This window comes from Synchiropus splendidus, chromosome 1, assembly GCF_027744825.2.
Source record: "Synchiropus splendidus isolate RoL2022-P1 chromosome 1, RoL_Sspl_1.0, whole genome shotgun sequence".
NCBI lineage: Eukaryota > Metazoa > Chordata > Actinopteri > Syngnathiformes > Callionymidae > Synchiropus > Synchiropus splendidus.
Window position 1 is genome coordinate 33,339,559 of NC_071334.1, and position 27,590 is coordinate 33,367,148.

General features: G+C 44.3%; 15 non-coding genes across 15 annotated transcripts; 8 read left to right on the forward strand and 7 right to left on the reverse strand.

The window, feature by feature from the left end:
- Positions 1–1,652: 1,652 nt before the first annotated feature.
- trnat-agu (transfer RNA threonine (anticodon AGU)) lies at positions 1,653–1,726 on the reverse strand. The gene has a single exon. It is a non-coding gene; the product is annotated as a tRNA-Thr (tRNA).
- Positions 1,727–1,895: 169 nt separating this feature from the next.
- Positions 1,896–1,967, reverse strand: trnaq-uug (transfer RNA glutamine (anticodon UUG)). Its single transcript has one exon. It is a non-coding gene; the product is annotated as a tRNA-Gln (tRNA).
- A 1,015-nt stretch (positions 1,968–2,982) lies between these two features.
- On the forward strand, positions 2,983–3,064 carry trnas-uga (transfer RNA serine (anticodon UGA)). The gene has a single exon. It is a non-coding gene; the product is annotated as a tRNA-Ser (tRNA).
- Positions 3,065–6,335: 3,271 nt separating this feature from the next.
- Positions 6,336–6,409, forward strand: trnat-agu (transfer RNA threonine (anticodon AGU)). Its single transcript has one exon. It is a non-coding gene; the product is annotated as a tRNA-Thr (tRNA).
- A 1,789-nt stretch (positions 6,410–8,198) lies between these two features.
- Positions 8,199–8,270, reverse strand: trnaq-uug (transfer RNA glutamine (anticodon UUG)). The gene has a single exon. It is a non-coding gene; the product is annotated as a tRNA-Gln (tRNA).
- A 1,744-nt stretch (positions 8,271–10,014) lies between these two features.
- On the forward strand, positions 10,015–10,086 carry trnaq-cug (transfer RNA glutamine (anticodon CUG)). The gene has a single exon. It is a non-coding gene; the product is annotated as a tRNA-Gln (tRNA).
- A 1,884-nt stretch (positions 10,087–11,970) lies between these two features.
- On the forward strand, positions 11,971–12,042 carry trnaq-uug (transfer RNA glutamine (anticodon UUG)). Its single transcript has one exon. It is a non-coding gene; the product is annotated as a tRNA-Gln (tRNA).
- Positions 12,043–14,097: 2,055 nt separating this feature from the next.
- Positions 14,098–14,169, reverse strand: trnaq-cug (transfer RNA glutamine (anticodon CUG)). The gene has a single exon. It is a non-coding gene; the product is annotated as a tRNA-Gln (tRNA).
- Positions 14,170–17,170: 3,001 nt separating this feature from the next.
- On the forward strand, positions 17,171–17,242 carry trnaq-uug (transfer RNA glutamine (anticodon UUG)). Its single transcript has one exon. It is a non-coding gene; the product is annotated as a tRNA-Gln (tRNA).
- Positions 17,243–17,435: 193 nt separating this feature from the next.
- On the forward strand, positions 17,436–17,509 carry trnat-agu (transfer RNA threonine (anticodon AGU)). The gene has a single exon. It is a non-coding gene; the product is annotated as a tRNA-Thr (tRNA).
- Positions 17,510–17,892: 383 nt separating this feature from the next.
- LOC128752970 (U5 spliceosomal RNA) lies at positions 17,893–18,009 on the forward strand. Its single transcript, XR_008413722.1, has one exon. It is a non-coding gene; the product is annotated as a U5 spliceosomal RNA (small nuclear RNA).
- Positions 18,010–21,374: 3,365 nt separating this feature from the next.
- trnas-uga (transfer RNA serine (anticodon UGA)) lies at positions 21,375–21,456 on the reverse strand. Its single transcript has one exon. It is a non-coding gene; the product is annotated as a tRNA-Ser (tRNA).
- Positions 21,457–23,502: 2,046 nt separating this feature from the next.
- trnaq-cug (transfer RNA glutamine (anticodon CUG)) lies at positions 23,503–23,574 on the forward strand. Its single transcript has one exon. It is a non-coding gene; the product is annotated as a tRNA-Gln (tRNA).
- A 2,857-nt stretch (positions 23,575–26,431) lies between these two features.
- On the reverse strand, positions 26,432–26,503 carry trnaq-uug (transfer RNA glutamine (anticodon UUG)). The gene has a single exon. It is a non-coding gene; the product is annotated as a tRNA-Gln (tRNA).
- A 996-nt stretch (positions 26,504–27,499) lies between these two features.
- Positions 27,500–27,571, reverse strand: trnaq-cug (transfer RNA glutamine (anticodon CUG)). Its single transcript has one exon. It is a non-coding gene; the product is annotated as a tRNA-Gln (tRNA).
- Between the last annotated feature and the right edge of the window lie 19 nt (positions 27,572–27,590).

Here is a 27,590-nt window from a genome sequence, read left to right on the forward strand (position 1 = left end):
CACACACCACCATTCCACACACGACCCACGTTGCAAATTTTTCATCAGTATTTCATTGATCCCCCCCCCCCCCAACAGGAGTTCTTGGGTTCAAATCCCAGCAGGTGAAACATTAATTTCTGAAACATTACCAATACAGGTTTGTTGACACATCTTATGAAGGAACATCCAAGAACCACTCCCAAGTCCCAGAACACCAGTGGCCTCATGGTGTAATGGCCCTCACTTTGTCCTCTGAGGAGAGTGATCTCAGTTCAAGTCTTGGTGGAACCAGCTGATAATGAGTGAGCCAGGGAATTGGATGACGTCTGCCTGAATCCAGTGATCCAAGTTTGAGATTCAACCTTTGCTACAGGTCCTGAATGTTTTTGGAGTCACACTGAAACCAAATATTCTTTCATACATCAACAAGTTTTCACACACGATACAGTGGCAATGCAGAGTGTCTGTCCATGGAGTGACAGGAGATGTTGTGGCAGACCTCCTTGAAGGAGTCGACTCTGTCACGATCTCGTCCACAGCCACCTTATTGTTTTGCCAGGTCGTCCAAACACCTTTTCAGTCCCTCCTTCTCTCTATAAACACTCCCTCTGACCTCATTGCTCAGGAAAAAAACATATCATAGCAAGACATATTCTGACTGTGTCAATAACCATGGCTTACCTCAACCAGCTCAATGTCCATGACTTGGTTGCTATCCTGGTGCATCAATGTATAGGTGCCAAACCTGGCTGTGTGTCCCGTAAACATGACACATTTTATCAACACTCTCCAGGTGATGTTTTCTTCTGTTCTACCAATGTACGCTGTTCCGATTTCCACTTATGGCCGGTTCCAGACAGTTTCCAGCTTGCACCCTGAAAGCATTGTGCTTGAAGACCTGGTCGACAATTGTAGTGTTGTCGTCATACATCTCATACATATTCTCCCTTTTACTGAAGAAAAAAAGGAGTCACTGAATACTGAAGGTATTATACTACAGACATGTCATGGCACTACAAATGTCCTACCTCACTTTAGACTCCTCCATTGCTGAATGCCGAGGCAAAAGTGTTGAGTCGTGGTGGATGAAAAAAGAACGGCTGTCCTCTTCAGCATCTCCAGACGGGGTCTCTTTGCTCAGGAGAGTTGCAAACCGCCCTTCACTGGTGTGGAACTGAGCAGCAGCTCTGTGTCCAGCGTGATCTCAGTGCCTCCACTTCTGGACATGACGGTGGTCTGTGTCACTGTTCATCACCAAAGTGGGAAAACAAACATTCTTCTCACCACTGGGCTGTTGTTCTTCTGTGACCTGCACCTCAGATTCCTTTGTTGACATTAATCCGACAGAGATGATCATCACACACTTACACTCATGAAATGTCACTCTGGCTTATACAGTGCTCTCTATGTTCATCCACTATACACAAACACCCATTCACACACAGCTTGACACACCTCGGGGAAACTCGGCATTTAAGTGTCTTCACTTTCACCACTCACATGAACATGAATGACGTATTGACAAGCTCTTATGCAGCAGGAGTCCAGACCACTACACCATGGAACCAGTCATGTTGACTTTGGAGTGGTTCTTGGACCGTCCTTTGTAAAACTGGTGTCATAAATCCTGCCGTCTTGACCAAGTGTTTAAAACGAATGTTTCACCAGTGAGGCACTGCTGGGATTTGAACCCAGGATCTCCTGTTTACTAGACAGGCGCTTTTACCAACTAAGCCACAGCGCCACACAGGAAAGGAAAATAAAACAATTAAAACCCTCTAGTCTTAGAGATCAAGTACGGAGCTTAATGAAAACTTCTAGAACGTAGCTCCTGTGGTGTGTGAACAGTCGTGTCTGGGCAGAACACCTTCAGGCAACATGTCTGTGTCACTTCTAAGGTAATTGCAGATAGGAGGTTCCACCGAGATTTGAACTCGGATCACTGGATTCAAAGTCCAGAGTGCTGACCATTACACCATGGAACCATGAAGGTTTTGAAACATTGGAGTGGTTCTTGGACATTCCTTCATAAAGCTCTTGCCAGGAGCAGCAAGAGGAAACCTCATAGTCAAATGCTTTCTCATGAATACTCCAAAGGAAACACATGAAAAGTATCAATAAAAGGATACATTCTGTTTTCCACTCTGTCCACATGCCTTCTTTGACGTCCTGCATGACTAGAGCCGCCCTCCTGGTCTCAGAGCTCCGCCCTTCTCTTCCAGTTTATCGATCAGCACTTGTGCGCTCATGAATCCTGGGACGTACTCACAAGTTATAGAGTTTATTTTCATGATCCGAGACTTCCAGACCTTTTCATGATATAGGGCATTGTTCACTTTCTTTTCTTTGAATCACAGTCATAGCTCACCATGTTGAGGGCATTGCTCCATTCTTCAAATACTTCCTCGTGGAATTCATTTTCAAAACCTTTCATATCTATTAAGCATTTGTCTCTGTTCTGACCCTTATCACACTTTTCTGATTCTCCAAAGTAACTAGCTTGATCCTCCATCATCATCCTCATGCTCTAAAACCTCTTTCCTGATCTTGGCTCCCTTCCCATCCCTAATCATGTTCCTGATCACATCACTGATTCCTTCATGATGTTTTTATTTTGGTGATTAATTCCTCGTATTGTATCCTCGTATAGTCCTGCTATTTTCGTAAATTCTTGCATCACCTGTAAATCCAGACCTGAAGTTGGTGGGTTCTCATCGCCTACATACTGTACATCACCTCTGGTATGAAGGTAATAATGGCTGCCGAGGCCTTTCCAAAACTTGACTCTGACACCATCATCTAAGAGACGGGTTCCACCGAGACTTGAACTCAGATCACTGGATTCAGAGTCCAGAGTGCTGACCATTACACCATGGGGTTGCAGAGACATTTGCAATTACATTTATGTGCTTGTTGAAGTTATGTTCATCTAAAATAAGTAAATGTTGGAATGGCTTGCAATGGATTTCCACACAAGTAAAAGGAGACTTTGATGAAAGTGTTGTTGTGGCCGAGTGGTTAAGGCGATGGACTTGAAATCCATTGGGGTTTCCCCGCGTAGGTTCGAATCCTGCCAACAACGGAGAATGCTCTTTTTATATTACACTGTGTTTGTCCTATGCCAGTTTCAGTTTATAAATCACATTCTCTCCTTAAGTTGGTGTATGGCAGGAAGTGCTTTCCCCCACCAATATCATGCCCATAACAAAGGTCGATACAATAGAGTTTCTAACACTGGATATACTGGATGTTCACTAAAGGACGGCAGCCACCAGTGGTTCCATGGTGTAATAGTCAGCACTCTGGACTCTGAATCCAGTGATCCGAGTTCAAGGTCGGTGGAACCTGTCTCTTTCTGCCAGTGATCACGCTCCTCGTGGCTCCACTGTCCAACTGGTGCTCTGTGACCTCACTAAGCAGAGTATATGAGTGACTCTTTTGAGAGTTGGAGGTTTTTGGAGAGGCATCAGGAGCAATGATGAACTTTGGGAAACCAGGGGTGATGTACAGAGGTGATGAGAACCCGCCAACTTCAGAGGTCGATGGATCGAAACCATCCTCTGCTATATACATTTTTATATTCTATTCTAATGCTATGGGTTCAGTTTCATGTGTTTCCTTTGAAATGTTTGAGAAAGCATTGGACCATGAGGTTTCCTCTTGCTGCATTTCTACTGGCAAGAGCTTTATGAAGGAATGTCAGCCACTCCAAACTTTGAAAACTCTCATGGTTCCATGGTGTAATGGTCAGCACTCTGGACTTAGAATCCACTGATCTGAGGTCAAATCTCGGTGGAACCTCATGTGTGAAACTTCCTTTGAAATGACACAGACATGTTGCCTGAAGGTGGAACTATTACTTAAAGCAAATATTGTTCTACCCAGACACAACTCCTCACACTCCATCATTCCACACAGGACCCATGTGGAAGAATTTTTCATTACTTTCTGTACTTGATCTCTAAGACTAGACAGTCTTTTTTTTTTCTTCTGAATGGCAGGAACAGTGAATTTCCATGACAAGAGCTGTGTTCCTCCACATGGATACTAGCTCAGTGTTGTCTGATGGAAGCAGAGTGGCGCAGCGGAAGCGTGCTGGGCCCATAACCCAGAGGTCGATGGATCGAAACCATCCTCTGCTAACAACATCTTTATATTATTTTCTAATGCTATAGGTTCCATTTCATGTGTTTCCTTTGAAGTGTTCATGAGAAAGCACTGGACCATGAGGTTTCCTCTTGCTCCACCATAAACTTTGCAAAGTGCTTTTTATTTTTATTTTTCTGTGAAGCCATTTTCACAAACCCACATTGACAAACTTTTTATTTGCAAAAATAAAATAATTCACTCTTACATTTATACTCATTCAATACACCCAGAATCATGGTCAGACTTGAAATGAACTATGTACAGTGTTCTGAAGGATCTTCCCTGGAGGGATGAGGGTCAAGAGACCTGGGGAGAAGCATCTGGTTCCTTATCCCAGCTGGTGCCCTTTTTTGAGGTTTATTACTTTGTAATAGTCACTAGACGCAGGCGTCTGTGATCATTCCTTCCCCTTCATTTTCACTACAAAGGTAAGAGTTTGTTTTGGAATAAAAGAGGATGGACTGTAGCCTGCTGCCAGAGGGAAGAGGAACAAACAGTCCATGTCCAGGGTGAGAAGGGTCGGTTCTGAGCCGACCTGCACGTCTCTGGGTCCTGGAGACATACAGGTCCTGAAGAGTTGGTAGTCTGCAACCGATCACCTTCTCAGCAGAACGCACAATGCGCTGCACTCTGCCCTTGTCCCTGGAGGTGGCGCTGTTGTACCAGACGGTGATAGAGGAGGAAAAGATGGACTGGATGATGGCTGTGTAGAACTCCACCAGCAACTTCATCGGCAGTCGTAGTTTTCGTAGCAGCCTAAAGAAGAACATTCTCTGCTGGTCCTTGCTGATGAGGGACCTGATGGTCAGTTCCCATTTGAGGTCCTCAGTGATGGCGGTTCCTAGGAAGCAGAAGGAGTCCACAATAAGAATGGGCAAACCAGCCAACATGAGAGGGGACAGAGAAACTGTTACTCTCCTGAAGTCTATGATCATCTCCACTGTCTTCTGGGCGTTCAGCTCCAGGTTGTTGTGGCCATTTTCAGTGTTTTTGCTTGTTTCTGGATAGAATTGGCAACGGTTGTATCGTGGTGAGCACAGCTGCCTTCCAAGCAATTGACCTGGGTTTGATTCCCAGCCATTGCACTTCGTTTCTACGCATCTTCAACAACATCACAGTTCATTCCTGTTCATATTATCTTATTCTTATTCATGTTATCAGTCCATGTCTGAGAAAGGTTGATGGGAAGACTCCAGATTGTACAGCAAACACAGCGGTGCCTTGTACTGGATGGGAATCAAACCCATGTCAACAGCTTGGAAGGCAGCTCTGCTAACGTCTACAGCACCAATGCACATGGAATCTTCAAGTTCGATGAAGGTGAGCTTCATATGGCTGTCTGGGTGATCATCATGGACCCTGGGTGGGATCCAACCACCAACTGTTCGGTTAAGAGCCGAACGGTCAGTGTGATAATACATCACTGTGTTGCTCTTTGCTACATTGTAAAATCGATGGACAAACACTTTGAGAGCACAAAAGCAGTGTCAAAATGTTCAATAAAAGCTAACACCCTGAGGATTTCTTGAGTGCCATCTAAGTGTGTTACAAAATGATTTGTTTGTACTTTTGATAGAAGAATGATGTATCATTTTTACTGATACTTCAAAATAAAATAAAACAAACAGCAGGCCCTCGGTTTGAACCTTGCTCTGGGATGGAAAACTGGATCAGGTTCCCATTTTAAATGCTCTCGACAATACAAATCATGTCCTGCTCAGCTCGAGCTCTGCTTCTTTGACAAAAGATGGCTTTGCTCGCAGTTGTCTTCACCCAGCTCTTCATCACATCTGTGTAGCCTGGTGCATGAGGCTAAATCTGAGGGAATGAAGTCTTTCCAACCACTTTCATTCAGGTCCAGTTTGTGCTGTTGATGCCAGTGAATGGCAGGAACAGTTTCCATGACAAGAGCTGCGTTCCTCCACATGGATACTGGCTGAGTGTTGTCTGATGGAAGTGGCGCAGCGGAAGCCTTGTAATCCCTCATGGTTCCATGGTGTAATGGTCAGCAGTCTGGACTTTGAATCCAGTGATCCCAGTTCAAATCTCGGTGGAACCTCATAGCTCGAATTACCTTTAAAGTGACACAGACACACACCACCACAGGAGCTGCGTTCAAGAATTTTTCATCAGGTTTTCATGACTCTCTGTACACTGTCTCTAACACTAGAGGTTTTTTATTGTTTTATTTTCCTCTCCTGCGCGGCGCTGTGGCTTAGTTGGTCAAAGCGCCTGTCTAGTAAACAGGAGATCCTGGGTTCAAATCCCAGCAGTGCCTCAGTGGTGAAACATTGATTTTAAACACTTTGTCAAGACGGCAGGATTTATGACACCAGTTTTAGGACGGTCTAAGAACCACTCCAAAGTCAACATGACTGGTTCCACGGTGTAGTGGTCTGCACTCTGAATCCAGCTGCATAAAGGTACGTTCACACCGAACTGCCAGACGTCAGTAGCTGGTAGCTTGCTCAGGTAGTGAGTGGTTGCCACCTGCCCGGATCGAACAAGTCGCCAAAGTAGGTCAGTCGCCGGGGGGCGTGGTGGTTGTGGACGGTGGATTGAAGATGGTGGAGCCGGTGCTCGCTACTGATTAAATGAAAACATGGAAAAAGAGACGTCTCTGGTTTCGTAGCAATCGCCAGAGCCGCTCACACTGGTGAATTTAACCACCTCCTCCTGCAGCATCACCGGGATACGGCCACTTCGAGCGGTACTTCAGGCGGAACCGCCGCAAGTTGGACGACCTGTTGGTCTGGATCAGTGGCTGAATACAGGACACCAAGTGCCCGCGGTCTGTCCTCGGTAAGCAGCTCGATGTGTCGTTATGTACGCGGACTTGTGTCCAAGTCTTTCTGAACTGTCATCAATTCATCAACTCCGGAGTACATTAGTAGATGTTTGAGCTCAGCTTCAGCATCTGGTGACACCTTCCTCTGTAGGTCTCTTCCATCGGTGTACTGCACATAATGGAAGTTGAGTTCAATAGTGATAGTGATCATAAATAAAATTTGTATAGGACAGCAATAGTTAACCTAAAGCATGTCATGTCACTACGACAGTGCTTGAACATTTAATAACAAAAACAGAATAATGCTAGAAAATGTTATTTCTACATACATCAGGAGCAGCAGTGGATGAGGAGGGGCCAGTGTTAGGTGGAGGTGATGCAGCAGCAGCAGGTGAGGCAGAGGAAGGTCCATCCTGCTCCTCATCATCACCAACATCATGAGTGGATCCATCCTCCTCCTCTCACATAGCGTGATTACATTATTGTACTAGCTATACTGAAAAAAGCAATACAGAAAGCTACATACGTTTTTATATTTATATATTTAGCTAGTATTCAGAATGTCACCACTAAATGAACGTACAAACCTACCTGCTACCTTGCTGCTGCTGCAGCTGCCTCTCCAGTCATGTTGGCCGAGGTCTCTCTTGGAGATGAAGGGCTCCAGAAGAGAGAGGACGGTGAAGAACGCTCACTTCACGGCACTACAGTAGATGCCGCTGACCACTCTGCTCCTCGGTTACCATCCTCCCCTCATATAAACAGACCCTTCAGGACGTCTCATCTGAATTAAATTAAATCAGAAACAGTACTGATTTATCCCGTCGCCATACAGATGTAGTTTCTACAGTCGCAGCAGTACATTCGCCTCGTAAACTCGGTGGACATTGCGTTTAGTAAACTTAGGTAAATAAAGGTGTCAACTCACCAGGAACGCCACCGTTGTGGCGAACTTTCCCTCCGGACAAGATTCTTCCTATTTATGTTCCGGTGGAAATTAAAAAATGCAGAATTTGTGCCACTCACGACAGGACGGCGGAAAGTCTGCATGTAAACAACTGCAGCCATTAGCTTCTCCTCCTAAATCAGTCGTGTCGCTTGCGGAAGTCGCGTTCGGTGTGAAAGTACCTTTAGAGATCAAATACGGAGAGTATTGAAAACCTCATGAAATATTCTTGAACATGGCTCTTGTGGTGTGTCAACAGTCGCGTGTGGGTAGAACAATGTTTGTCGTAAGTAATAGGGAGACGTTTGGGTCCCTTCAAAGGAAGTTGAGTTGCGGTTCCACCGAGATTTGAACTCGGATCACTGGATTCAAAGTCCAGAGTGCTGACCATTACACCATGGAACCATGAGGATTCTGAAACTTTGGAGTGGTTCTTGGACATTCCTTCATAAAGCTCTTGCCAGTAGAAATGCAGCAAGAGGAAACCTCATGGTCCAATGCTTTCTCAAACACTCCAAAGGAAACAAATGAAACTGAACCCATAGCATTAGAATAGAACATACAAATGATCATAGCAGAGGATGGTTTCGATCCATCGACCTCTGGGTTATGGGCCCAGCATGCTTCCGCTGCGCCACTCTGCTTCCATCAGACAACACTGAGCTAGTATCCATGTGGAGGAACACAGCTCTTGTCATGTAAACTGTTCCTGCCATTCACTGGCATCAACAGCACAAACTGGACCTGAATGAAAGTGGTTGGAAAGACTTCATTCCCTCAGATTTAGCCTCATGCACCAGGCTACACAGATGTGATGAAGAGCTGGGTGAAGACACTTTGCATTGTCAAGAGCATTTGAAATGGGACCCACCTCAGTTTTTCCCAAAAAATCCTGATCAAATCAGTGATTTCCTTCATGATGTTTTCTGTCATCACATTCATTGTATAAACTATCTCACTCATGATAAGTGTGTTAACAATCACTATTTTCCCATCATCTCTGCACTAAAATGTGTTCAATTTCATTTGTTGACATTTTGCATGGTGCTTTTTATTTTTTTTTTCACAAAAACACATTGTCAAACTATTTATTAGCAACAATTAAAAAAAAACGTTATTTCTCTCAGAGATTAAAGTACAGTGGTACCTCGGTTTTCGAACGTCCCAGACTTCCAACAAATCGGAGTTTGAACAAAGATTTCGAGATTTTTTTACTTGGGATTTCAAAAATCCAGAACTCGAACGCCCCCGGAAAAACATAACGTGCGCGGACCGATCAGCTGACCCACGACGCGCTTTGTTATTGTGTATAATTAGCTCTATTTACTGACTGTTTTTTCTTCATATTGAGGTGTAAAACCTTTCCTGTCTCCACACTGGACCATGGTAGAGCGTCACAGGGGAGGTGCTCACTCTCCACACCTCTCAGGCTGGAGCACTCACTCCAGGGTTTGATGTCCTGTTGTGGGCTGGAGCTGGGACAGGGATGAGGCGAGTCTGGGACAGAGCGTTACTTGGTTTATGACTTTGTCACAGCCAAACTGCACAGAAGCGCACATTCAGAGCTGGACACGCACAGGGCACCTCTTCACTTCTGGAGAGACGTCACTCACTCGGCAACCCCTCCCACATGCAGCGGCCACACACATAGAGGAACAGCGCACCTGCAGCAGACACTGTACATTCACTCCTACAAAAGCCTATTTTAAGGCTTGGAACGCATTATTTCTTTTTCCATTCATTGTGATGGGAAAAATCGATTCGGATTTCGAACAAATCGCTTCTCGAACGGCCGTCTGGAACGGATTGTGGTCTTTGAACTGACTGACCTCGAATTGCAATAATTTGCGTGTATTTTTTACATTTCTTTATTTGTCATCACCTGTTTATGTATGTTCTGTTATATATTATAAAAAAGAAAAAAAAACTACTCAGTGGCGAGCTGTCCCATTGGTAATAGGTTTAGCACTGTTACGTCCCTGCTAGGTGAAAAGGAAAAGTTTGAGCAAGTGGCTGTTAAAGTAAAGTTGTTTTAGATGAACATAACTTATCAACAATCACAGAAATGCATGTAAAAGGGCAAATGTCTCTACACCAGTTTATAAAACTCACTAAACTGGATGATCACTGAAAGATGTGTACAACCCCAGGTTCCATGGTGTAATGGTCAGAACTCTGGACTCTGAATCCAGTGATCCGAGTTCAACTCTCGGTGGAACCTGTCTCTTAGGTGTGAAGTTTGTGAGTCAAGTTTTGGAAAGGCATCGGGAGCCATTATTACCTTAATACCAGAGGTGATGGACAGTATATTGGTGATGAGAACCCACCAACTTCAGGTCGAGATTTACAGGTGAAGGAAAATGAAATAGCAGAAAGAAAACAATATGAGCAATTGGTCACCAAAACAAAAAAGGAATGTGATGACAGAAAACATCATGAAGGAATCAGTGATGTGATCAGGAACATGATTTGGGATGGGAAGGAAGCCAGGATCAGGAAAGAGGTTTTAGAGCATGAGGATGATGATGGAGGATCAAGCTAGTTACTTTGGAGAATCAGAAAAGTGTGATAAGGGTCAGAACAGTGACAAAATACTTGGAACAGGAGGATGATCAGATATGGAAGAAGGTTTTGAAAAGAAAGTTAAGGAAATATTGTGGTTGTGAAATAATGGGAAAATATGTGTCTTTTAAAGAAGCACATTTAATAAAAACAAATTAATTCCACGAGGAAGTACTTGAAGAACGAAGATACCCCCTAAACAAGGTGAGCTATGACTGCGATACATTGTTGAAGATCTTGAAACAACCCATCACATCAGATCACTGGATTCAGAGTCCAGAGTGCTGACCATTACACCATGGAACCTCATATGTCCTTCACTGAACATCAAGCAAATCCAGTATTAGAAACTTTGTTGTATAGACCTTAATTATATTTCAGTGATTATTTTGAGTGACATTAATGTTGATAAAATAACTTTAAGCAGGGACGTAACACAGTGTTAAACCTATTACCAATGGGACAGCTAGTAGTTTTATTTATTTTTTGATTTGTTAGCTATGACTGCGATACATTGTTGAAGATCTTGAAACAACCCATCTTTCTAAATAATGTGACAAAGAAAGTGAACAAGGTCCTAAATAATGAAAAGGTATGGAAGACTGGGATCAGAAAAATAAACTCTATAACTTGTGAGTACGTCCCAGGATTCATGATCGCACAAGTGCTGATCGATCAACTGGAAGAGAAGGGCGGAGCTCTGAGACCAGGAGGGCGGCTCTAGTCATGCAGGACATCAAAGAAGGCATGTGGACAGAGTGGAAAAGTAGAATTGAGAAAGGAAATAATATAAGAAGAGGCAGAAATGACTGATCTTGTTTTATATCAGAAGAGGACAGAAGAAAATTGAATTAAGTACATTAAAAACTAATTTCTGGTCCTTTGAAGAAAATCAGAATCATTACCCATTGAGAGAAATTGGATGGAAGATAAGTATTTAATTTTTAGTAAGTTGAGGACGAAAATGTGTTTGTACTGCAGGCCCTCGGTTTGAACCTTGCTCTGGGATGGAAAACTGGATCAGGTTCCCATTTTAAATTCTGTCGACAATACAAAGCATGTGCTGCTCAGTTCAAGCTCTGCTTTTTTGACAAAAGATGGCTTTGCTCGCAGTTGTCTTCACCCAGCTCTTCATCACATCTGTGTAGCCTGGTGCATGAGGCTAAATCTGAGGGAATGAAGTCTTTCCAACCACTTTCATTCAGGTCCAGTTTGTGCTGTTGATGCCAGTGAATGGCAGGAACAGTTTACATGACAAGAGCTGCGTTCCTCCACATGGATACTAGCTCAGTGTTGTCTGATGGAAGCAGAGTGGCGCAGCGGAAGCGTGCTGGGCCCATAACCCAGAAGTCGATGGATCGAAACCATCCTCTGCTATGAACATTTTTCATATCCTGTTTTAATGTTACAGGGTTCAAATCCAAGTGTTGCCAACAACGTGTTCATGAGGAAGCATTGGACCATGAGGTTTCCTCTTGCTGCTACTGGCAAGAGCTTTATGAAGGAATGTCCAAGAACCACTCCAAAGTCCAACAACTCTCATGGTTCCATGGTGTAATGGTCAGCACTCTGGACTTTGAATCCAGTGATCCGAGTTTAAATGTCGGTGGAACCTCAGTTTTCTTGTCCTGGAACTCGCTTTGGCGTCACACTGACTGAAGGTGTCCTGATCACTGACGCCAAACATTGTTCCAGCCAGACACGACTGTTCACACACCACCATCCACCACAGGAGCCACGTTCTGAAATTCCTCATCACGTTTTCATTTCTTCACTGGATCTCGAAGACCAAAGTGGTTTTATTCAAATCCCAGCAGTGTCTCACTGGTGAAACATTGATTTTAGGCACTTGGTCAAGACGGCAGGATTTATGACACCAGTTTTACAAAGAACAGTCCAAAAACCACTCCAAAGTCAACATGACTGGTTCCATGCTGTAGTGGTCTGGACTCTGAATCCAGCTGCGTAAGAGCTTTTCAATGCGTCATTCATGTTCATGTGAGTGGTGAAAGTGAAGACACTTAAATGCCTCGTTTCCCTGAGGTGTGTCAAGCTGTGTGTGAATGGGTGTTTGTGTTGTGAGCACTGTATAAGCCTGACACACCTAATTGAGAAATGATCAAAGTAGTTAAACTATCATTTTGGTAATTGTTCTGTTGCTGGTTTTATGGGAAATGTAAATAATGGCAGGGTACATGTCGTGCCATCCAAGACAGTGGACCACCAGCGTCTGAGGAGGCAAACTATCTCAGTGCACCAGAAAGTTCCTCTGAGGCAAAGCTCACAAAGTTCACCCCCATGGACGGATGTCCTCCATGACGGGTTTGTGAAGAGCAACCCAGGCTGCATCCTACCGTTCATATATCACAACATGAAATCTGGCAAAAGCAGAAAGAAGTTCTCCCCATTTTCTGGGCCTCAGCTCGCAAAGTGACAAAGTGTCAAATCAATGTTTTAAACATTGATTTGGCACTCAATGGTGAAAAATCAATGTTTCACCAGTGAGGTACTGTTGGGATTTGAACCCAGGATCTCCAGTGGACTAGACAGGGGCTTTGACCAACTAAGCCACAGCGCCGCACAGGTGAGTTGTTAAATAAAATAAATAAATTAAAAAAAAACTCTGGTCTTAGAGATCTAGTAGAGAGAGTAATGAAAACCTCATGAAATATTCTTGAACATGGCTCTTGTGGTTTGTGAACAGTTGCATCTGGGTCGAACAATATTTGTCATAAGTAATAGACACCTTCAGGCAACATGTCTGTGTCCCTTCAAAGGAAGTTGTGTTGAGGTTCCACCGAGATTTGAACTCAGATCACTGGATTCAAAGTTCCGAATGCTGACCATTACACCATGGAACCATGAGAGTTTTCAGACTGGAACCATTCCAGTTCCGCTGCGCCACTCTGCTTCCATCAGACAACACTGAGCTAGTATCCATGTGGAGGAACGCAGCTCTTGTCATGTAAACTGTTCCTGCCATTCACTGGCATCAACAGCACAAACTGGACCTGAATGAAAGTGGTTGGAAAGACTTCATTCCCCCAGATTTAGCCTCATGCACCAGGCTACACAGATGTGATGAAGAGCTGGGTGAAGACACTTGGCATAGTGAAGAGCATTTAAAATGGGACCCACCTCAGTTTTCCTCAAAAATTCCTTAAATCAGTGATTTCCTTCATGATGTTTTCTGTCATCACATTCATTGAATAAACTATCTTACTCATGATAAGTGCGTTAACAATCACTATTTTCCCTCCCAGTCCTAACTTCCTGGTTTTCCCAGAGTTTAATCCTTATTGTCTGTTTCATGTTGTCTTTTCAGAAGAGAAATCCATGAAGGTTCTAGACGTCCCTCAATGTTGAAAACCTGCCAACCAGTGGCAGAAATATCATCTCTAACAGACGTCTGGACTGCAAACAACTCCTCCAGGATCTCTGCTAACTGTCATCGCACCACTTTCATGGAGTCAGAAGCCTCTTGGTGCCACTGGAAAACAAGGCACGGAATTGTCCTTGAGCAGAGACAGAGAGACAGTGAACAGCTGGAACAACATTTGGCTTTGTTGGTGGAACAAGCTTGGACTGAATGGTGTTGATGAGGTTGGACAGTGAGAGTGGGACAGAGCTTTGAAATGACCTGGCATCTGCTCTGCCAAGTCTAAAATGCAGGTTCCACCAAGACTTGAACTCGGATCACTGGATTCAGAGTCCAGAGTGCTGACCATTACACCATGGAACCTCATATGTCCTTCACTGAACATCAAGCAAATCCAGTATTAGAAACTTTGTTGTATAGACCTTAATTATATTTCAGTGATTATTTTGAGTGACATTAATGTTGATAAAATAACTTTAAGCAGGGACGTAACACAGTGTTAAACCTATTACCAATGGGACAGCTAGTAGTTTTATTTATTTTTTGATTTGTTTTCAACAGAACAGTACACACAAACAGGTGATGATGAATAAACAAATAAAAATACAGGCACATTATGGCAATATGAGGTCAGCAGTTCAAAGACAAAGTATAATAATCTGTAAGAGAAACTACATGATGACTGAGGGACATATATATATAGCTTTTATTGAATATTTTGACACTGCTTTTGTGCTCTCAAAGTGTCTGTCCATCAATTTTAAAATGTAGCAAAGAGCAACACAGTGATGTATTATCACACTGACCGTTCGGCTCTTAACCGAACAGTTGCTGGTTGGATCCCACCCAGGGTCTATGATGATCACCCAGACAGCCATATGAAGCTCACCTTCATCGAACTTGAAGATTCCATGAGCATTGGTGCTGTAGACGTTAGCAGAGCTGCCTTCCAAGCAGTTGACATGGGTTTGATTCCCATCCAGTACAAGGCACCTCTGTGTGCCAACCTTTCTCAGACATGGACTGATAACATGGCCCAGGGTTTTAGTAATGAACTGTGATGTTGTTGAAGATGCGTAGAAACGAAGTGCAATGGCTGGGAATCAAACCCAGGTCAATTGCTTGGAAGGCAGCTGTGCTCGCCACGATACAACCGTTGCCAATTCTATCCAGGAACAACCAAAAACACTCAATGCGGCCACAACAACCTGGAGCTGAACGCCCAGAAGACAGTGGAGATGATCATAGACTTCAGGAGAGTAACAGTTTCTCTGTCCCCTCTCATGTTGGCTGGTTTGCCCATTCTTATTGTGGACTCCTTCTGCTTCCTAGGAACCGCCATCACTGAGGACCTCAAATGGGAACTGACCATCAGGTCCCTCATCAGCAAGGACCAGCAGAGAATGTTCTTCTTTAGGCTGCTACGAAAACTACGACTGCCAATGAAGTTGCTGGTGGAGTTCTACACACCATCATCCAGTCCGTCTTCTCCTCCACTGTCACCGTCTGGTACAACAGCGCCACCTTCAGGGACAGGGGCAGACTACAGCGCATCGTACGTTCTGCTGGGAAGGTGATCGGTTGCAACCTGCCACCTCTTCTGGACCTGTATGTCTCCAGGACCCAGAGACGTGCAGGTCGCATCAAAGCAGACCCTTTTCACCCTGGACATGGACTGTTTGTTCCTCTTCCCTCTGGCAGGAGGCTACGGTCTATCCAGACCAGACCCTGATCAGGAGTGATGCTGAAGTATTTGTTTCAATCTCAAAGAAGAGTCAACAGAAAAGGAACAAATCTCCTGTGACCAACGTCTGAAGAAAATGTTCACGTCTGGGGTATGAGCTCATAGAGCACCAGTTGGACAGTGGAGGCACAAGGAGAGGGATCAAAGAAAGACAGGTTCCACCTAGACTTGAACTCAGATCACTAGTTTCAGAATCCAGAGTGCTGACCATTACACCATACACCTTCATATGTAATTTCAACATTGGTATATGAGCATGGAGCAGGGAGATGGCTGCGCGGTCTGGAAAGTTGAGGGCTGAATGTATATTTAGTCCCAGGTCACTTGCCTCAATGTCATGCAGGGTTTTTTCGTGCACCGCTCATGTAGCTTTCTTTTCTGTAGTGTCTGTTTCATGCAGTCTTTTGAGAAAGGATCACGGATCACTGGATTCAGAGTCCAGAGGGCTCACTATTACACCATGGAACCACTGGTGGCTGCTGTTCTCCAGTGAACATCCAGTATATCCAGTGTGAGAAACTCTTGTCCTATCCTTGAGTGGGAATCCATTGCAAGCCATTCCAATCTCAGGCTCCAATTTCTTTCTAAATTCTTAACCTCAACCTTCATCCACAAAAATTCATGTGAGGGGCAAGGACTGTTGCGATTGTTGGAAAGTTCAATTGAGGGTTCCGGGTTTGATGAGGCGCCGTGAAAACCCTCTCTGTGTGTGGAATGCATGTTTGCAGGTGCGAGATGTATGAACGGGTGGACGTGTGCACCACCGTGTGGACTGCAAGGGTATTGTCGTTTGGCTGTCAACGTGAGTGTGTTATGTGTGTGACACCTGAGTTATCAAGCTAATTGTGCACGATTTGTTCATTTTCATTGTGTAATAGAAATATTCTCAGAAGTTGAAAGACACAAGCGAAGTTGCATCGTGCTGCATTGTGTCCTGTCAAGTGTCGTTTTCTGGGTTTGCAGAAATAAAGAAAATTCAACATAACACCCTGAGGATTTCTTGAGTGCCATCTAAGTGTGTTACAAAATGATTTGTTTGTACTTTTGAATGAAGAATGATGTATCATTTTTATTGATACTTTTCAAAATAAAATAAAACAAACAGCAGGCCCTCGGTTTGAACCTTGCTCTGGGATGGAAAACTGGATCAGGTTCCCATTTTAAATGCTGTCGACAATACAAAGCATGTGCTGCTCAGTTCAAGCTCTGCTTTTTTGACAAAAGATGGCTTTGCTCGCAGTTGTCTTCACCCAGCTCTTCATCACATCTGTGTAGCCTGGTGCATGAGGCATAATCTGAGGGAATGAAGGCTTTCCAACAACTTTCATTCAGGTCCAGTTTGTGCTGTTGATGCCAGTGAATGGCAGGAACGGTTTACATGACAAGAGCTGCGTTCCTCCACATGGATACTAGCTCAGTGTTATCTGATGGAAGCAGAGTGGCGCAGCGGAATCGTGCTGGGCCCATAACCCAGAGGTCGATGGATCGAAACCATCCTCTGCTATGAACATTTTTCATATCCAGTTTTAATGTTACAGGGTTCAAATCCAAGTGTTGCCAATAACATGTTCATGGGAAAGCATTGGTCCAAGAACCACTCAAAAGTTTCAAAACCATCATGGTTCCATGGTGTAATGGTCAGCACTCTGGACTTTGAATCCAGTGATCCTAGTTCAAATCTCGGTGGAACTTCATCTCTGACACTTTGAAGTGACACCGACATGTTGCCTGAAGGTGTCCCTATTACTTGCAGCAAATATTGTTCTACCCAGACACATTTGTTCACATTCCACACAGGAGCAATGTTGTACAAATTTTCATTGATCTTTGTACTTGATCTCTAAGACTAAAGGGTCTTTATTTTTTTTCTTCTACTGTGCTTAGCGGCGCTGTGGCTTAGTTGGTCAAAGCGCCTGTCTAGTAAACAGGAGATCCTGTGTTCAAATCCCAGCAGTGCCTCACTGGTGAAACATTGATTTTTTGACATTTTGTCAAGACGGCAGGATTTATGACACCAGTTTTACAAAGGACGGTCCAAGAACCACTCCAAAGTCAACATGACTGGTTCCATGGTGTAGTGGTCTGGACTCTGAATCCAGCTGCATAAGAGCTTGTCAATGCGTCATTCACGTTCATGTGAGTGGTGAAAGTGAAGACACTTAAATGCCTAGTTTCCCTGAGTTTACGTTGCAGCTTTTTATCTTGTGTCGTACTTTTCCACGGATGACTTCCCTACTTTATCTTCATCATGACGTGAGACACGCACGATGCAGAGGGCGCCACCATGAGTTAAAGGTTGATGTGGAAGAATACAGCTCCTTCTCTGGTTCAGTGTCAGTAGTTCACTCATGTTTCTCTTCAGATCGTATAAATCTTTCGCCTTTTACTAAAGATTTCCGTGGAGAGGAACAACATGAGTTTTTACTAATTTTTTGATCCCCTGCTCTTGTTGGTAGTGATGGGTAGATGAGGCATCCTGTATCGTTTCGACACAGTGACACACTGTATTGACACTGTGTTGACACTGTGTTGCTGAATACTAGTGATGGGTAGATGAGGCATCCTGTATCGTTTCGACACAGTGACACACTGTATTGACACTGTGTTGACACTGTGTTGCTGAATACTGACACCTGGTGGACTTGCAGGAAACATTTGACAGGGTCATCTGACACTGATCTGTCAAACCAATTTTATCCAATTCCATTGATTAGGCATTTGCATTCACGTTATTTTTACATATACGTAATTTCATTTTAAAAAAAATATTTGATATTCGCGACGCAGTTGATAAATTAAGTGAACATCTGTCTGAATGCCTAAGTAAAAGTGTTGTGAAGGACAATGCACTCATTGTAATTAAAGATTTTTATTTAAAAAAATTAGTTTCTCCAGCGTTTTGTTATTCAGTCTATTTCTTTTTTTTGAGGCAATTTCCCCCGCCTTCGAGAAGATCCTCTCGCAAGGCACTGAAGAGGCTGGTGTGCACAACACCTGTGTGGCCAATATAAATAGGTGAGGGAACGTTGCCTCCATGGACTTCCAATATAAGAGCGGGTCTTCCGTACGTGCAACGTGTCCTGCTGACATATAGCGCTGCACCTCTGAGTGCGCATCAACAGTGGGGTTGCGCATCATCTGGCCAACTTCATGGTCGAGGTGCTGCCACAGGTCGTCTGAAAAAAAAAAATGACAAAGGAATTTCAGCGCATTTTCCAGAAATAAAAATTACATAATGATAAAGAACCTGATGGTGTCGGAGTCAGCAGTGAAGAAGGTCCTGGCTGGGCCTCCTGTGTGCGCCCGATGATTCGGGCGCATTCTGAACGCAGCCTAGTGACTGCTTCTGTACACCGGGAGGAACTACGGAACCCTAGTGATTTGTATCTGGGGTCTAGAAGTGTTGCTAGTGTTAACACACTTAAAGACTCCAGATTGGAAGCAGTGTCTGCGACTCGACGCTTGAGGTGGTCATGTAACTGTATGGCGGGCTGTGTCTGCAAGGTAGAAGCATAACGCTCAAGTGCGAGATAGAGCATTTTCATCATCGGGATGACCTTCGATCCTGAAACTCGCCTCTCTCCAGACAACTCCACTGTTGCTTGATGGAATGGGGCAAGCACTTGAAGTACTTCCCCCACGGTGTTAAAGTCATCAGCAGTCAGTGGAGTCAAATCTGTCTTTAGAGAGGCCAGAGATACCCACACTGGTTCCCTCTCATCATGCAGCCTCGACAACATTTCATATGTGCTGTTCCAGCGCGTTGGCACCTCATTGATCAGTTTCAGTGTTGGTCGTCCCATCTGTTGCTGCACCTGAGCGAGCTTCTCCTTGGCTGTCGTGCTGGAGCGGAAATGAGTGACTATGTTCCTAGCTTTTTGTCTGATGGCTGTCAGTGCGGGGATCTGGTCACAAGACTTTTTAACTAACAAATTTAGACTATGTGCAATGCAAATTATGTGCCGAATTTGGAGCTGTCTGATAGATGCGATCATATTTGGAGCAGCGTCGGTCACAAAACACCTTACTTTGTTAGTTATGGCCCAGTCCTCCATAACAGCTCTCTTGACCTGGGCCAAATTGTCTGCAGTGTGACTTTGTGGAAAGTATTGAACTCCCAACACTGATGTACACAAATGCATATCTTTATTAATGTAGTGACAGGTCAGCGCCAAGTAAGCCTCCATGTTCACAGATGTCCACATGTCAGCCGTTATACTCACTGCCACAGCTTGCTGTACTTCCACTTTCACTCGTTCCCGTTCCTCCCGGTATTTTTCGTCTACCATCTGCTTGATGGTCTGAAAATTGTTACAAAAGCAAATCAATACGTTAGAAATACTGATGGAATATAACTGGCTTTATCAACTACTACTTTAGGAAAAACAAACCTTTCTGGATGGCAAAGAATATGAGGGTTCAAGGACCTGAATAAGTTCCTTGAACCCTTCACTCTCCACAATGCTGAGCGGCTGGCAGTCTTTGAGAATGAAGTTCAGGAGTGCTTTATCAAGCAGCTCCTTCCGGGAAGCTTGATTGTTAAGCACAAATCATTAATAATGACTGATACCTAACCATTCCATTAAGAGAGTCAGACAAAGCAAAATAATGTTTGCATACCTGGATTTATCCGGGATCTATCAGGAACTTCATTCTCGTGCCTTGCCCTGTAATGCCTCAGCATTGTGGAGGTGCTCTTGTTTGTGTAAGTAAGTTCGCTGCCGCAAATGCGACATTTCACCTGAAAAACAGAGTATGAATAATAAACTAAGACTTACTTTCAAAATAATCATGAAATAACAGAACATTTAGAAAATATGAGAGTAAGACAGTGAAACAAGGAAATCAACATAAAACGATACCTTATTTTCACAGACAAGATCGAAATGGTCCCACACGGCAGAAAACTTGCGTTTACCGGTGACATCCATCTTGCTGATATTTAACGCAGAGTAACGTGCCAATAACGCAATGCTTGTTTTGAGCGTCCATCCTGTTGACAGATGCGCTTCCTTATAAACACAGTTTGGCGCGCGACCGCTGTGTCGACACGTTCCGGTAGTGGTCACGTGACTTTCTTAAAGCGGTACGCGTACCGACACGGGGTTTGCCCTGGAAGCTCGGCGCATGCGCCGACGCCTCAGTGTCGCTGGACCCATCACTACTTGTTGGGCTTCTTATTGTGTTCAATGTAACCTGTGTGGTCAACAACTTTGTATCACAAATGCAGAGTTGTGATTCCCAAGATGTGTATCTATGAAGCAGCAGACTTTGTTGTGTAACTTCAATTCATCACTCAATTTCCAGGGTTTTCATGTTTTCCTGCTCTCAAAGTGTCTCTCTTTTTGTAGAGATCCTCATCCTCATGTCTCTGTGACGTAACTGGTCAGTGTGTTTGGCTGTTGTGGGAAAGGCTGCTGGTTAGAGACCACCCTGGGAAGAAGATCCACTTTGGTTCCGTGACGAACCTCAGGGTTAGTAGGGCAGGTGATGGGCTGGTGATTTCACAGTGCTGTCGGCCCGTACGTTCCCCAGGGGACTGGAATGTTTGATTTCTGCATTCAAAGGGTTTTACCCAACACTTTGAGGAAACTGCATGAAAAGATCAGACCCTGCCTTGAATTGTTGGACTGTCACGACATACAGTCTGGTTGAAGAAGACCAATGAAGTCACACACACTATGTTACGTGACGGTTCCACAGAGCGATTCCTGGTGGACACAACATCACTTCATGCGGCATATTCCAGCCCAAGACACAACACTATTGTCATGTGACAGTTCCTCAGACTCAAAATGACCAAAGCATCCTGAACACACACTAACGTTGTTGGTAGGACTTGAACCTACGCGGGTACAACCCAATGGATTTCAAGTCCATCGCCTTAACCACTCGGCCACCACAACATCGTGATGAGAGCCGTTTTTCTGTCTTTTGTCCATTTGAAACACCTACACCGAGAAGAAAGTCTTTTGAAGACAGTAATGTCCGCATTTTGGCAAAAGACGACAGATTGTTTGAAAGAGGGGTAAAAGAGGCCATTTTTGTCAGTGGAAAAACCCTCTCGAAACAGAGGTGGAGGACTGAGACACCATCTTTCATCCTTTCAGCATGGACAGGTCCTTCACACCTGTACAGTGTGGTGTCAACATCTGAATTGCCTCAATTCCCACCTGGGTTACATTCAGCATTTGCATTAATGGACCATCAACACCCATCCCCAATGGGCGGGGACCAATAAGCACATCTCCATTGTCATAATGCTGACTCTTGTCACCCATCACACTGGATTGGTCCCACCCCTGTCCATCAACACCTTTGCCCATTCAACTGGCCTAATATAAGCCTGAACTCCAACCCAGCACATTAGAACTGACGAAGCCTTCTGGATAGGAGGCCAAACCTTTTCTCTGACTCTTGCTAGTCCAGTTGACCTGATTCAGACCTCTGCTGCGTGATGACCTGGATAACTGAGCACTCTCACAAACTTTGCATGGTGCTTTTTATTTTTATTTTTTCTGTGTCACAAAACCACATTGTCAAACTTTTTATTTGCAACAATAACATAATTCACTCATTCATTTATACTCATTCAATCCACCCAGAATCATAGTCAGACTTGAAGTGAACTATGTACAGTGTTCTGAAAGATCTTCCCTGGAGGGATGAGGGTCAAGAGACCAGGGGAGCAGCATCTGGTTCCTTATGCCAGCAGGTGCCCTTTTTTTGAGGTTTATTACTTTGTAATAGTCACTAGACGCAGGCGTCTGTGATCATTCCTTCCCCTTCATTTTCACTACAAATGTAAGAGCTTGTTTTGGACTAAAAGAGGATGGACTGTAGCCTGCTGCCAGAGGGAAGAGGAACAAACAGTCCATGTCCAGGTGTCCTGAAGAGTTGGCAGTCTGCAACCGATCACCTTCCCAGCAGAACGGAACGCTGCACTCTGCTCTTGTCCCTCGAGGTGGTGCTGTTGTACCAGACGGTGATAGAGGAGGTGATGATGGACTGGATGATGGCCGTGTAGAACTCCACCAGCAACTTCATCGGCAGTCGTAGTTTTCGTAGCAGCCTAAAGAAGAACATTCTCTGCTGGTCCTTCCTGATGAGGGACCTGATGGTTGGCTCCCATTTGAGGTCCTCAGTGATGGCGGTTCCTAGGAAGCAGAAGGAGTCCACAATAAGAATGGGCAAACCAGCCAACATGAGAGGGGACAGAGAAACTGTTACTCTCCTGAAGTCTATGATCATCTCCACTGTCTTCTGGGCGTTCAGCTCCAGGTTGTTGTGGCCGCTTTCAGGGTTTTTGGTTGTTCCTGGATAGAATTGGTAATGGTTGTATCGTGGGAATCAAACCCATGTCAACTGCTTGGAAGGCAGCTCTGCTAACGTCTACTGCGCCAATGCGCATGGAATCTTCAAGTTCGATGAAGGTGTCTGGCTGTCTGGGTGATCATCATGGACCCTGGGTGGGATCCAACCAGCAACTGTTCGGTTAAGAGCCGAACGGTCAGTGTGATAATACATCACTGTGTTGCTCTTTGCTACATTTTAAAATCGATGGACAGACACTTTGAGAGCACAAAAGCAGTGTCAAAATATTCAATAAAAGCTATATATATATGTCCCTAAGTCATCATGTAGTTTCTCTTACAGGTTATTATACTTTGTCTTTGAACTGCTGGCCTCATATTGCCATAATGTGCCTGTATTTTTATTTGTTTATTCATCATCACCTGTTTGTGTGTACTGTTCTGTTGAAAACAAATCAAAAAATAAATAAAACTACTAGCTGTCCCATTGGTAATAGGTTTAACACTGTGTTACATCCCTGCTTAAAGTTATTTTATCAACATTAATGTCACTCAAAATCATCACTGAAATAGAATAAAGGTCTATACAACAAAGTTTCTAATACTGAATTTGCTTGATGTTCAGTGAGGGACATATGAGGTTCCATGGTGTAATGGTCAGCACTCTGGACTCTGAATCCAGTGATCCGAGTTCAAGTCTCGGTGGAACCTCATAGCTCAAATTACCTTTGGAGAGACACAGACATGTTGCCTGAAGGTGTTTTCCGAGACCGTTCACACACCACATGAGCTGCGTTCAATAATATATCATCAGGTATTTATTACTCTCCGTACTTGATCTCTAAGATGAGACGGTTTTTATTTTCCTCCTCTGCTGTGGCTTACTTGGTAAAAGCGCCTGTCTAGTAAACAGGAGATTCTGGGTTCAAATCCCAGCAGTGCCTCACTGGTGAAACATTGATTTTAGACACTTTGTCAAGACGGCAGGATTTATGACACCAATTTTACAAAGGCCGGTCCAAGAACCACTCCAAAGTCAACATGACTGGTTCCACGGTGTAGTGGTCTGCACTCTGAATCCAGCTGCATAAAGGTACGTTCACACCGAACTGCCAGACGTCAGTAGCTGGTAGCTTGCTCAGGTAGTGAGTGGTTGCCACCTGCCCGGATCGAACAAGTCGCCAAAGTAGGTCAGTCGCCGGGGGGCGTGGTCTCAGGTTGGCTACTTATCAAATGAAAACATGGAAAAAGAGACGTCTCTCGTTTCGTAGCATTCGCCAGAGCCGCTCACACTGGTGAATTTAACCACCTCCTCCAGCAGCGTCACCGGGATACGGCCACTTCAAACGGTACTTCAAGCGGAACCACCGCGAGTTGGACGACCTGTTGGTCTGGATCAGTGGCTGAATACAGGACATCAAGTGCCCGCGGTCTGTCCTCGGTAAGCAGCTCGATGTGTCGTTATGTACGCGGACTTGTGTCCAAGTCTTTCTGAACTGTCATCAATTCATCAACTCCGCGGTCGTATCTGCTGTGTGCTTGAAGTAATTTTCGGAGATATATAATCTGTCATCGTCAATAGTATGTACACTAAAACTAGACTATTTGAAACAATATTTATATTTCTTTGAGTCTTGTCAGTTAGCGCCACTTTGTGGTCATCAATGAATGCAACAGTTAAATGCATTGTGATGAAACTATTTATCCTGTGAGGCAGATGCACTGTTGTATGATTGATATATACTTAAAGTTATCACCAATATATATATGTTTACATATCCATGTATGGTTTATATTTTGCAGGTATTCGGTAACAGGACACCTGCTTCCATGTTGGTGTGACCGTCCATTTCCAGGAGCTGACCAGAGGACTCCAGCCACAGACCACACATGTTTTTGTTGTCCCCGGAGGGACGGGGGTCAAGAGAGGCGGACTCTAACCCTAACTGTGGCTACAAAGAAAGTAAATGATCCAAATTTCAGTCAGCTGTTGTTGCTTGGTCACTGGTTGTGCTTGGTAAGGTAAGGTAACTTTATTGTCAAATATGCTACAGTACGAGACATATAGCATGGATGAAATATCTGGTAAAGTAGCATGTACATTTTAAATTTATGTGGAACCTGGAAGGAACGAGGACCTTGAAAACTGTCCCATCTTCTGAGCTGGGTTTGTGGAGGGACTACATTAGTAGATGTTTGAGCTCAGCTTCAGCATCTGGTGACACCATGCTCTGAAGGTCTCTTCCATCGGTGTCCTGCACATAATGGAAGTTGAGTTCAATAGTGATAGTGATCAGCACGAATAAACAAAATCTGTATAGGACAGCAATACTTAACCTAAAGCAAGTCATGTCACTACGACAGTGCTTGAATGATGGAGAACATTTAATAACAAAAACAGAACAATGCTAGAAAATGCTATGTCTACATACATCAGGAGCAGCAGTGGATGAGGAGGGGCCAGTGTTAGGTGGAGGAGATGCAGCAGCAGCAGGTGAGGCAGAGGAAAGTCCATCCTGCTCCTCATCATCACCAACATCATGAGTGGATCCATCCTCCTCCTCTCAATGATTACATTATTGTACTAGCTATACTGAAAAAAGCAATACAGAAAGCTACATACGTTTTTATGTTTATATATTTAGCTAGTATTCAGAATGTCACCACTAAATGAACGTACAAACCGACCTGCTACCTTGCTGCTGCTGCAGCTGCCTCTCCAGTCATGTTGGCCGAGGTCTCTCTTGGAGATGAAGGGCTCCAGAAGAGAGAGGACGGTGAAGAACGCTCACTTCACGGCACTACAGTAGATGCCACTGACCACTCCGCTCCTCGATCGCCATCCTCCCCTCATATAAACAGAGCCTTCAGCACGCCTCATCTGAATTTAATTAAATCAGAAACAGTACTTATTTATCCCGTCGCCATACAGATGTAGTTTCTACAGTCGCAGCAGTACATTCGCCTCGTAAACTCGGTGGACATTGCGTTTAGTAAACTTTGGTAAATAAAGGTGTCAACTCACCAGGAACGCCACCATTGTGGCGAACTTTCCCTCCGGACAAGATTCTTCCTATTTATGTTCCGGTGGAAATCAAAAATGCACAATTTGTGCCACTCATGACGGTGGAAAGTCTGCATGTAAACAACTGCAGCCATTAGCTTCTCCTCCTCCGGGACACGTCACTCGCGGATCTGGTCTCTGATTGGTGAACGCGCCGCGACTGGTCTCTGTACTGGACTACTGTCGCAGTAGTCCAGTCGTGTCATCTTGAGTAGCCGGAATCGCCATATGTAGCTCAAATCGCGTAGCGTCGCACACTCCAGTCGTGTCGCGGCTGATCATCGTCAATCGGCCAAATCAGTCGTGTCGCTTGCGGAAGTCGCGTTAGGTGTGAAAGTACCTTTAGAGATCAAATACGGAGAGTATTGAAAACCTCATGAAATATTCTTGAACATGGCTCTTGTGGTGTGTGAACAGTCGCGTGTGGGTAGAACAATGTTTGTCGTAAGTAATAGGGACACCTTCAGGCAACATGTTTGGGTCCCTTCAAATGAAGTTGAGTTGAGGTTCCACCGAGATTTGAACTCGGATCACTGGATTCAAAGTCCAGAGTGCTGACCATTACACCATGGAACCATGAGGATTCTGAAACTTTGGAGTGGTTCTTGGACATTCCTTCATAAAGCCCTTGCCAGTAGAAATGCAGCAAGAGGAAACCTCATGGTCCAATGCTTTCTCATGAACACTTCAAATGAAACACATGAAAGTGAACCTATAGCATGAGAATAGAATATAAAAATCTCCATAGCAGAGGATGGTTTCGATCCATCGACCTCTGGGTTATGGGCCCAGCACGCTTCCGCTGCGCCACTCTGCTTCCATCAGACAACACTGAGCTAGTATCCATGTGGAGGAACGCAGCTCTTGTCATGTAAACTGTTCCTGCCATTCACTGGCATCAACAGCACAAACTGGACCTGAATGAAAGTGGTTGGAAAGACTTCATTCCCTCAGATTTAGCCTCATGCACCAGGCTACACAGATGTGATGAAGAGCTGGGTGAAGACACTTTGCATTGTCAAGAGCATTTGAAATGGGACCCACCTCCCCAAAAATTCCTGATCAAATCAGTGATTTCCTTCATGATGTTTTCTGTCATCACATTCATTGTATAAACTATCTTACTCATAAAAGTGTGTGAACAATCAATATTTTCCCTCTCAGTCCTAACTTCCTGGTTTTCCCAGAGTTTAATCCTTATTGTCTGTTTCATGTTGTCTTTTCAGAAGAGAAATCCATGAAGGTTATAGACGTCCTTCAGTGTTGAAAACCTGCCAACCAGTGGCAGAAATATCATCTCTAACAGACGTCTGGACTGCAAACAACTCCTCCAGGATCTCTGCTAACTGTCATCGCACCACTTTCATGGAGTCAGAAGCCTCTTGGTGCCACTGGAAAACAAGGCACGGAATTGTCCTTGACCAGAGACAGAGAGACAGTGAACAGCTGGAACAACATTTGACTTTGTTGGTGGAACAAGCTTGGACTGAATGGTGGTTGATGAGGTTGGACAGTGAGAGTGGGAGAGAGGCTTGAAATGACCTGGCATCTGCTCTGCCAAGTCTAAAATGCAGGTTCCACCGAGACTTGAACTCGGATCACTGGATTCAGAGTCCAGAGTGCTGACCATTACACCATGGAACCTCATATGTCCTTCACTGAA